Below are 9,830 nucleotides of genomic sequence, written 5' to 3'. Positions count from 1 at the left end.
AATCAAAATTAATCAGGGAGTACGAAACAGGCCGGAAGCGTGCTTATCGTGAGAAGTTAAAGTCAAGGAAGTCACCAGTGAAACAAGTCAGGCTACTTCAAAAGTGATTAAGTGTTTCACGGATTACACACAGGGTCTTGACAATAAAGCAAAGGGTGAGATCGTCTCACAAGTATACTCAACCATCGAGCTTTAAGAGATGTACAATTTAATTGTGCATCTCTTAATTGTCACAAAGCTGAGGAATCCACACAGGATCATAAGTTCTTGCTCCATGGATTACACAATACCCTCAAGGTTGTCAAAAGACCAAAAAGCTCTAGGAAATTGTTTGTTAAAAGAGCAAGTATCATGATGGTCATGAATTCCACAAGTAGAAAACCAAATATAGCAGCTCCATCAAGGCTACTTGGAGTTCATCGAAGGAATTTTTATGCAGCTTGATCTCAAATGAAGTAACATGACTCACAGCTGCCATTGCATTTGTGTGAGCGACAACGACAACATAGAAATATAATCACAAAGGAAGTGAAATATTTAGTCATTGCATATTGGACAAACAATACACGTGTGTCGCCGAACAAAAAGCGTGTTGGGGACGAAAGCGTGTTGGGGACGAAAGCTGTATGAGAAGCATCCGCCGGTGCATCTACTTGAACAACCTCAGGTTTGTCTTCCTTGTTATGCCATACTTTTTAAATGTCCCTAATTACCTCTTGGTTGTACATTGGTCGGTAGTGCAGGGCTGAAGTTAGGCACCAGCTTCATAGTGTGTAATACTAGTCTACCATGGTAACCCTTGTAGATAAATAGCTACCACTTTCAATTACAGTTTCATCCTCATAAAGGTGGCTAGCAAAGGAAGCCACCAAGGTGGTGGTAGGCTCACAGATTGGTAGCAAAGGTTTTGCTCAAGCTGATATGTTATTAGGCCAGCAGCTAGAAGCATCAGGTTAGGATTTCTGTCATACCAATGAACTCCAAGCTTGGGAGCTGATAAGAGTGGTATCTTCATGGTAGGTACTATGCTAAGAGTGGTGGCTCCCAGGCTTAGAGCTCAGTTACCAAGATTGGAGCTCATAGGCATGAGGCTGGGAGTGATTCAGGTGGTATCTTGATGATAGGTACTATGCTAAGAGTGGTGGTAGCCACCACTGTTAACATTGCAGCTACTGTTCCAAAGCTGGTAGTTACCTTTCTATCCCTAAAAGCCACCATTGTCAACCTGGTAGCTTCCACTCTTAAGATGGTTGCTATCTTACCTACCTACTGGCTTTCACTCTATACAGGTAGCTACCATTGTTAACATGGCAGCTACTGTTCCAAACCTGGTAGTTACCTTTCTGCCTTTAAAAGCCACCATTGTCAACCTGGTAGCTTCCACTCTTAACATGGTTGCTACCTTACCTAGCTGGCGGCTCTCACTCTATACAGGTAGCTACCACTGTTAACATGGCAGCTACTGTTCCAAAGCTGGTAGTTACCTTTCTGTCTTTAAAAGCCACTATTGTCAACTTGGTAGCTTCCACTCTTAACATGATTGCTACCTTACCTACCTGGTGGCTTTCACTCTTAATAGGTAGCTACCACTGTTAACATGGCAGCTACTGTTCCAAAGCTGGTAGTTACCTTTCTGTCCCTAAAAGCCACCATTGTTCACCTAGTAGCTTCCACTCTTAACATGGTTGCTACCTTATCTACCTGGTGGCGTCCACTCTAACCAAATAGCTACCACTCTTAACACGGCAGCTATTGTTCCAAACCTTTAACCTAAAAGCTATTGTTTATTTCTGGCATGAAAAATTTCTAAATTACCAAGTTAGTTCTAATTCTTTGACTTCTATAAGCTATATATGTTGTTCATAGGCTGATTTATTGTCCTGATTTATTGCAGGTAGAATTCTTTCTTGCTTTCAAACAGAGTCATCCAGAGGTACACATTCACCAAAGAGCATTTGAAAAGCTGAAGCCTTATTTTGTACGCAAGCTTCGAGATCGGTACACTTGTTGTTGCATCACACATGTCCAGATGTCATTCTTACGAGATGCTATCAACCATTTACGCCAAGCTGGTCTAGGTGTGCATGGAAAAGAGTGTATATGTCAATGTAACATTTGTGGTGTTGGAGAAAAATGCACAGCTCACACACAAACTTACTCAAGCCTTACAAATTTGTGGGAATCAGTATTGTGTTTGAAGCCTAGCAATTCAGACTTCTTTGCTTTGAAGTGTTTGATGGGAGAGTGCCCATCTTGTGGACCCTCAAAGAAGCTTTCGACGTGTCCTATGGAGGAATCAAGTAGCGTACGCACAATAAAGGTGAAGATTTTTGAAGACATTCAAGTTGGTGAAACACATTCTGGCAAGAAAAAGAAAAGAAAAGTTCTCTCCCACAAGGAGATGCAACCTGGGGAACTATTTGACCTCTTTAGGAGATCACTTACAAAAGTTCATAAAGCACAACTTTATCTACAGATGGCAAGCTGAGCAATTTAAAGAGTGTCTACGTGTATTTCCTGATGACGATGTGGTTGTTTCAGTTGTAGACTTTGCTGAAAATTATACATTCAAAGAACAAAATGAGATTCAATCAATGCATTGGTTTTCTTGCCAAGTTACAATATTTGTCCATATCACATATGTGCAGATTGCAGGAAGTCTTCAAAAGTATTATCATTTTTACATTTCTGATGATAAAACTCATGATACTCTTTTTGTTCAACATTGCTTCATGCTCCATCATGGATGGTTGAAAGAGCTAGGCTTATCCCTCAAGGAGCATTGGGTGTGGTCAGACGGGGCAGCCTCGCAGTTTAAGGCAAAGAGGCCTTTCTACTTTGTTTCCCGGTATGGGACTCTCACAGGGTTAAAGATGACACATCATTTCTCGAGATTTGGTCATGGGAAGGGTGAACATGATGGTGCAGGTGCTGTTATCAAAAGACATTTGACTCAAGAGCAGCTTAAGCCAGACTATAGAAAATTGCAATGTGCAGAGGATGTGGTTGCCTTTTTAAGACAAACCATGTGTGAAGGGGTTGCTGCCACATATGCATCCAAAGTAAGACTAGTTACCAGGGTGTTTTGGGAAGTTAAGGAAGGCGACGTGGATAGAAGCAAGAAGTGGGACTGCAAATCTGTGGATGGCGCTCATGGGATACATTGAGTCTCAGGTTACGCTTTAACAAATGGAAAAGCTCTCAGATGCAGGCAGCTATCATGCTTTTGCAATTCTTGTATGCAAGGCCTTTGGAGGAGGTGCTCTAGGAAGTCACATGTCAAGAAGTGGGAGTATGTTACCCTTGAACCTTTAGAAGATGTCAGAGATGCTAATGAAGTCGAAGATTTTGCATGGACACCATGATGCTTTGAGTGATGCACTTTGCATTGGTGACAATTTTGCTGTCATAGCTCCTCATGACATTTTGCATACGGACACCATGATGCTTTGAGTGATGCACTTTGCATTGGTGACAATTTTGCCGTCATAGCTCCTCTCATGACAATGAGGAGCTTGCAGATTTTTATGTCTTGAAATGCACAGCTCAGAGCAAAAATATGATACTAAGCTAACAGATGGCTGGGGGAATGTTTGCCTTGCAGGTTCATTTGTTGTCAAGGGAATATGGTACAAACAAGCGAAAGGAAATCCCTATGAGTATAAGCTATTACGGCACAAGCCTGAAGCTATTTTGCCATCCCACCTTGTAAGATCCATCAAGTTCCCAATGGAAAAGGTTCAAGGACGTGGGATGAGATTTTTGATTTCCCCAGAAGCATATGAGGCTATTTACAATACCACTCCCTTTAATGTATAGCTTGCTGAAAATAATTCAAGCTGTTTCTTTTGGACATACTTGTTTTTTTTGGATCCTCATCTACTCATGCTGATCTCTTGCAAGCAAGGGTCACCAAGAGCCACACCAGGCTTGTGGGTGTCTGTGAATGATAATTAAACTTGCCTGATATTTCTTAGGGATGCTCAAATTGTGGTACATGGTAAATCTTACTAGGTACATTCCATACATGTCAAGGTATTCTTTTACACCATGGGTCTTATGATTTGGCATGACCATATTGCTCAAGATGCACAATTAATGAGCTTCTAAAGTATACCACTATACCAGTACCTAGCAGGAGGACCTTGGTAGCACTTGGTAGTAGGCTACAAGCATCTAGGTAGCACCAAGATAGTAGAAGATAGTGATATGGTATCAAGCAGGTAGTAGTATGGTAGCACCTGCATACTAGCCTGGCAGCACCTGGGAATAAACCAAGCATCTGCATACTAACCTAGCAGCATCTGGAAATAAATCTATCACCCACCAGTATACTAGTACCTAGCAGCAGGAACTTGGTAGCACTTGGTAGTAGCCTACAAGCACCTAGGTAGCACCAAGGTAGCAGTCTACAGATTATACTAGTGTTTCAAATTTAGTAGTGCAAAAACATTATAGCAGAAATTGAAAAACTTTACATTATACCAGTGTTTCAAATTTAGACTAAATGATACCTGTAATCAAGACAATAACTTATATATCCAGTCTACAGCTTTGCAAGAGTGCAAAAACGGCCATCGCATTATGTCAGTTAGAACACTTCTACAACATCTACAAGGTTCCAAAGTGGACTCCATAATAAAAATTACATTTAGTTTGTTGGTTGGGAACATAATGGGCTGATCACAAGTCTCACTATACTACAGTTCGTTCATATGTTCGTCCATCCACCTCCTGCACAGCTATGTTGTCATCATCTTTCATGATTGGTAGCGGCGTATCTATAGTATAGGTGATGCAATCCTCGACACCAAGCTATGTATCAAGCCAGCCTCTGAGGACTGTCATAAGATAATCCTGCATTTCCCCAGGGTCTTGATCTTCCATTTTCTTTACTATACATGCGGCTCCTTGAGGATTCCATAAAGTTTTGTACTCGCTATCATCCACCATGATAGTGTTTGTTTTGTGCAGAACTCTTACGTAAGCACGCCTTTGAACGAGTGGACGTGAAAAGGCATAAAGCACCTCAAAATTTTGTTTGCATTGACCTTGTTAGCACAAGTCCATATAAAGACATCAAAGCGTTCCAAGCACCATTGCACAAACCTCTCAGCATCATGCTTTTGCCCTAACAGCTTCCTGCCACCCATATCATGCTTTTGCCCTAACAGCTTCCTGCCACCCATATCTGTCACTTCAAGCATATTCCAATAGGGGGGTTTGTGCATATCTGCAGTCAACCGTTGTGAGTAGCACTACATTGAGATCCAAAATTAAAGCTGGCCGTAATTGAAATGAAGGGCTAGTTGGATCCTCCCAGGCACGATACATCTTTGCATTAGGATGTCTCACACTACCACCTGCAAATCGATTCGATATCATCTCTCAGTTCAGTTCTCTGATTACTCTCATGCTTTTCAAACAACTCTGATGCTTTCTGATCAACAGCAATATGGGCACTTACATCACCCTCCACTAAAGCTGTGTCTTGTGCCTCATAATGCTCCTTGAACACATAGTTCTTTGCTGGTTCATTTTCTGAGCTCTGAGAGCTGTCCTTTTCAGTCCCACATTCACCTTTTACCTCACTTTTCCCCTGAAATGCATCATAAAAACTAACAGCCTGTGCTTTAATCTGTCTTAGCATGTCAGCAGCATTGTTCACAGAAACACCACAATCCCGTGTTTTCCTTGCATTTTGTACTATGCAAGGCATGATGTCTGGACAAAACACCAAAAACCCACCTTTTCCCAGACATCATTATCCTCCTCTATGACGTTATTACCATCTTGCACTGTATCAACATCCTGCACTTTTTCACCATCCTGCACTTTATCACCACCATCCTGTACTTTTTCGCCATCATCCTGCACTTTATCACCACCATCCTGCTTTTTATCACCATCCTGCACTTTATCACCACCATCCTACACTTTTTCACCATCATCCTGCACTTTATCACCACCATCCTGCTTTTTATCACCATCCTGCACTTTATTTACACCATCATGCACTTTATCACTATCTTGCACCATCATGCACTTTATCACTATCTTGCAGTGTATCACCATTTTGGCTTGTGAGGACATTGCCAGATATCTCAGCTAGTCCATCCACACTGACAGTGTCTATGCAATGATAAATTTCATACATTGGAAAAGAAATGAATGAAATACATAACAATGAGAGATATATAAGAAACAAAATAGTCGGACTCTTTTCATTCATTAAATAGAAAATGTCAACAATTTAGTTACAGAGCTAGAATGGCTATTGATGGGACAAACCCAAAAAAGGGGGTTGACATGCATTCATGGGGAGAACTAGCAGAATTTAGGGTTGCAATCTTTTTCTGACTTTGGCAGTAGCACCTTTTCATCCCGATCCTTCAAAGATATTGGCAGGTTCCTCCTTGTCCGGTTGATCATCTGTTATATTGGAAGCTTTATCTAGGTCCTTATTGCTTGAAGTTGGAGGACGCTGGCTAGAAGATCCTCCTGCATGGAAAACAATCATTAGTAAGTGAAAACATATTAGTCTACATTCAATTATGCAAGTGAACACAACCTTTCGTTTTCTTCTTTTTTCCCCTTTTCAACATTTTAAAGGCTTGTAGCAGTGAAGGACTCTCTTCTTGATGATTCTCCTTGTCCATGTCACTATCTACAGGACTTTCTACACCCAAGTCCACAAGTTCTCTCTCCTTGATAGTGTCATCCTTTGGATCAGGTTCCTTGTTTTTTCCAAGGAAATCTGCCACGGTCTCAAGTTCCGTGTCCAACCGTAAATTTTCTACATTACAACTTGGTGTTGAAAAAATTTCATCCATTGGCTGAATGTTTTTGGCATCCTCATTATCTGCAATAAATTCAATCTCATTAGAAAATATTTTCCCACCTTAGTAGACAGTAAACCATACCAAATTGAAAGTAAACCCTCACAACTTAACACAAGCTCTATCGATTCCAGCTACAAAAGTTACATACTAGAAGCTATCATACTTACCTTCAAACCTCCCAGCTTGCCTTGGAGGCCTTGGTAGCTTTCAGCATGCCTTAACATCTTGGTATCCCTTGGTAGCTTTTAGCATGGAAGACTCAAGCATATCTTGGTAGCTTTTAGGCATCCCTTGGTAGCTACCAAGCTTCCAAGGGTAGCTGTTAGGCTTCCTAAGGTAGCTACCAGGCTTCAAAGGGTAGCTATCAGGCTTTTAAGGATAGTTGAGAGGCTTCAAGGATAGTTACCACCTACCAGGCTTCCATGGGGAAGCTCTCAGGCTTCCATGGGGAAGCTCTCAGGCTTTTAAGGGTAGCTGAAAAGCTGGAAGGTAGCTACCAGGTAACTGCCACGATTCCAAATGTAACTTTTAGGATATTAAGGGTGGCTGACAGGCTTTGAAGGTAGCTACCAAGCTTTCAAGGGTTAACACCAGTCTTCAAAGAGTAGCTATCAGGCTTGAAAGGGTAGCTATCAGGCTTTTAAGGGTAGCTGATAGCCTTTCCAGGTAGCTACCAAGTAGCTACCAGAAATCTCAGTAGCTCCCAAGCAGCATAAGATAGCTACCTTGCTACCAAAATCAGCTATGCCATGCTACACAAATATTGTGCGCATCCAATAAGCCCAGATCTGCATGTGGTAATTTAGGTGTTGGCAAGGATAGGAACACTTTGTTCCTTCTTGCCTGCATGTCTTTCACAAAATCCACCTGAGCATGCACATGCATCTCTATTTGTTTTGCATTTTCTAGAAACTCTTGACTTTCACAGCCCCCACTAGCAGGAACAATACCCATAACAACTCCATCCAAAGTTTGGATGGTCAGTGACAATCTGTCCACTTTCATCCTCAGCTCGTAACTTCCCAGCATCTGCTGGGTCTGACACATTTTCAACCTTTTGCAACTCAGATTGTGCATCTTCCAACTGTCTTTTCAAACTACTAACCAAGAGCTGTGCCCCTTCATGTCGATGCATATCCGCTTTGTACTTGTCAACTTTTCTCGTAGCTTCGTTGAGCTCTGTGACAGGGCATGAGCATATTTCCTTTCAAGCACCTCAATTATTCCGTCCAACACAGCAATTGCCTCTGAGTCCACGTGCATATTTTATACTGTCTCCAATTGCTCAAGAGCTTCACCTGTTCAAACCTGGAGGTATGCGGTGCAGAGGAAGCATGGAAAATAGACCATCAGTGCTTCTTTGCTTGTAGCTTCTTTGCATCCATAGCCGCTATCATGCTCTCAGAAAATAAAGCCCAATCGACTGGCCCTTTTGTACACTCATGCAGAAAACCTCTTGCAAATGCCTTGGTCACCTCCATCCCATTTTTGCTGGGAGGTTCCTGATATACCGAAGTAAAAAGGGTGTAGAACCTGGGCCACAACTCTAGCTTCAAAGTCCTGCATTTTACTTTACTGCCCCTTCTTGGCACCTCATCAAAACATGATAGCCAATCTGCATCTGTAAAATTAGAGCAGGAGAAGAAGTGGGAGACGAAGTTCTGCCTGCAGCATTTCCCCTGTGTGTCCTGGTGTCTGACCTCCCTTTCGGCTGCTTTCTTGTTGCTCTCAAGCTTCTAGCATTTCCACGCTGGCAAGCTTCCCCCCCAGACGAGGGCCCCTGCTACTGCAATCGACGGGCACTCCTCAAATTTCCACGCTGGCAGGCTTCCCCCCCAGATGAGGGCTTCTGCTACAACCGACGGGCACTCCTCATGATGGTTACGAGACATGCAAAGGTAGTGCCCCCACTCCTTTGCACCCTGAATTGAATAAAATAAAAAACTTATTGAAGTCTTTTAAAATTCCCAACATTCCTATGGCTACCAATTGAGCTACCTCCCAGCTCCCAACCCTGAAATTTAGTAGCTAGTGTACCACCTATTCATGCATATACCCATAATGGTAATGTGGCTTTTGAGTTGCCAAATGTACGTGATCCTTCAGCCTCTCCAATGCAAGGAATGGAGCAAGCACATGATGGCCATTGTTGGGTGAAACCTACAGAGAGTCGTGAAGTTTCATGGAGTTGTACTATGAAAGAGTTCCTATGGAGGATTATTTGGGTGCACTTATTGAGTCATATTCATCAAAAAAATAAATCATCAATTTTGGAGTAAATCTAGGATCCTAGTGTTGATTTAAGCTAGAGATCTTAAGTGTAACACTTCCTCTCATCAAGGGAAAGAGGGCTATGCAAAAATCCCCATCAAAATTTCTTTCTCTAAGATCAATTTCTTTCTCTAAGATCAATTTAATCCTCCCAAAATTGGCCTTGCTAATCACTATAACTAAGACATAATCAAGATAATTAGCATTCAATTAGCTATTGTGAGTAGACATTGATGTTGTAACTTATAAGAAGGGATTGTATTTAGCACTTGCAAATACTCACATGCATTTAAATCACTTCATTACATGTGTTTACACTTAAAATTCCACTACATTGCTAATTTGTTAAGCAATTACACATTACCAAGAGTCAAACTCCGATAAGTGGTCCACAAGGCTATGGAAGATGGATAGATGCAAGGCATTTATCTTCCGAATGATGGACAAATTTTTCTTCAAAAATTTGCTGATGACACGAATGGTCTTATACATAATGATTCGATATCAATCTGTACATTTTGGAAATGCCTCCAGTTGTTCTGTTTGGCCTCAGAATCTATCATCAACACTTTAAAACTAGAATAAGAACCATGCTTTCTGAGCCACCACAGTGGCTATTGGATCAAGGATGCACGATTCAGCAAGAAGGCCATATATTCAGGCTCCTTGGGATCCCAATGGGTTGCGGAGTGTCTGTGAATCAAAGATGGACATGGG

At 41.8% G+C, this 9,830-nt stretch overlaps 1 pseudogene; it reads left to right on the top strand.

Annotated features, from left to right (window-relative positions):
- Positions 1 to 1,129: 1,129 nt before the first annotated feature.
- On the top strand, positions 1,130 to 3,167 carry LOC147614696 (uncharacterized; annotated as a pseudogene).
- The last annotated feature ends 6,663 nt before the right edge of the window (positions 3,168 to 9,830 follow it).

This window comes from Cibotium barometz, chromosome 41 (genome assembly GCF_041138505.1).
Source record: "Cibotium barometz isolate CiBa-2024 chromosome 41, ASM4113850v1, whole genome shotgun sequence".
Lineage (NCBI taxonomy): Eukaryota > Viridiplantae > Streptophyta > Polypodiopsida > Cyatheales > Cibotiaceae > Cibotium > Cibotium barometz.
Note: the sequence above shows the minus strand (reverse complement) of the source record. Positions and strands in the feature narration are given on the sequence as shown.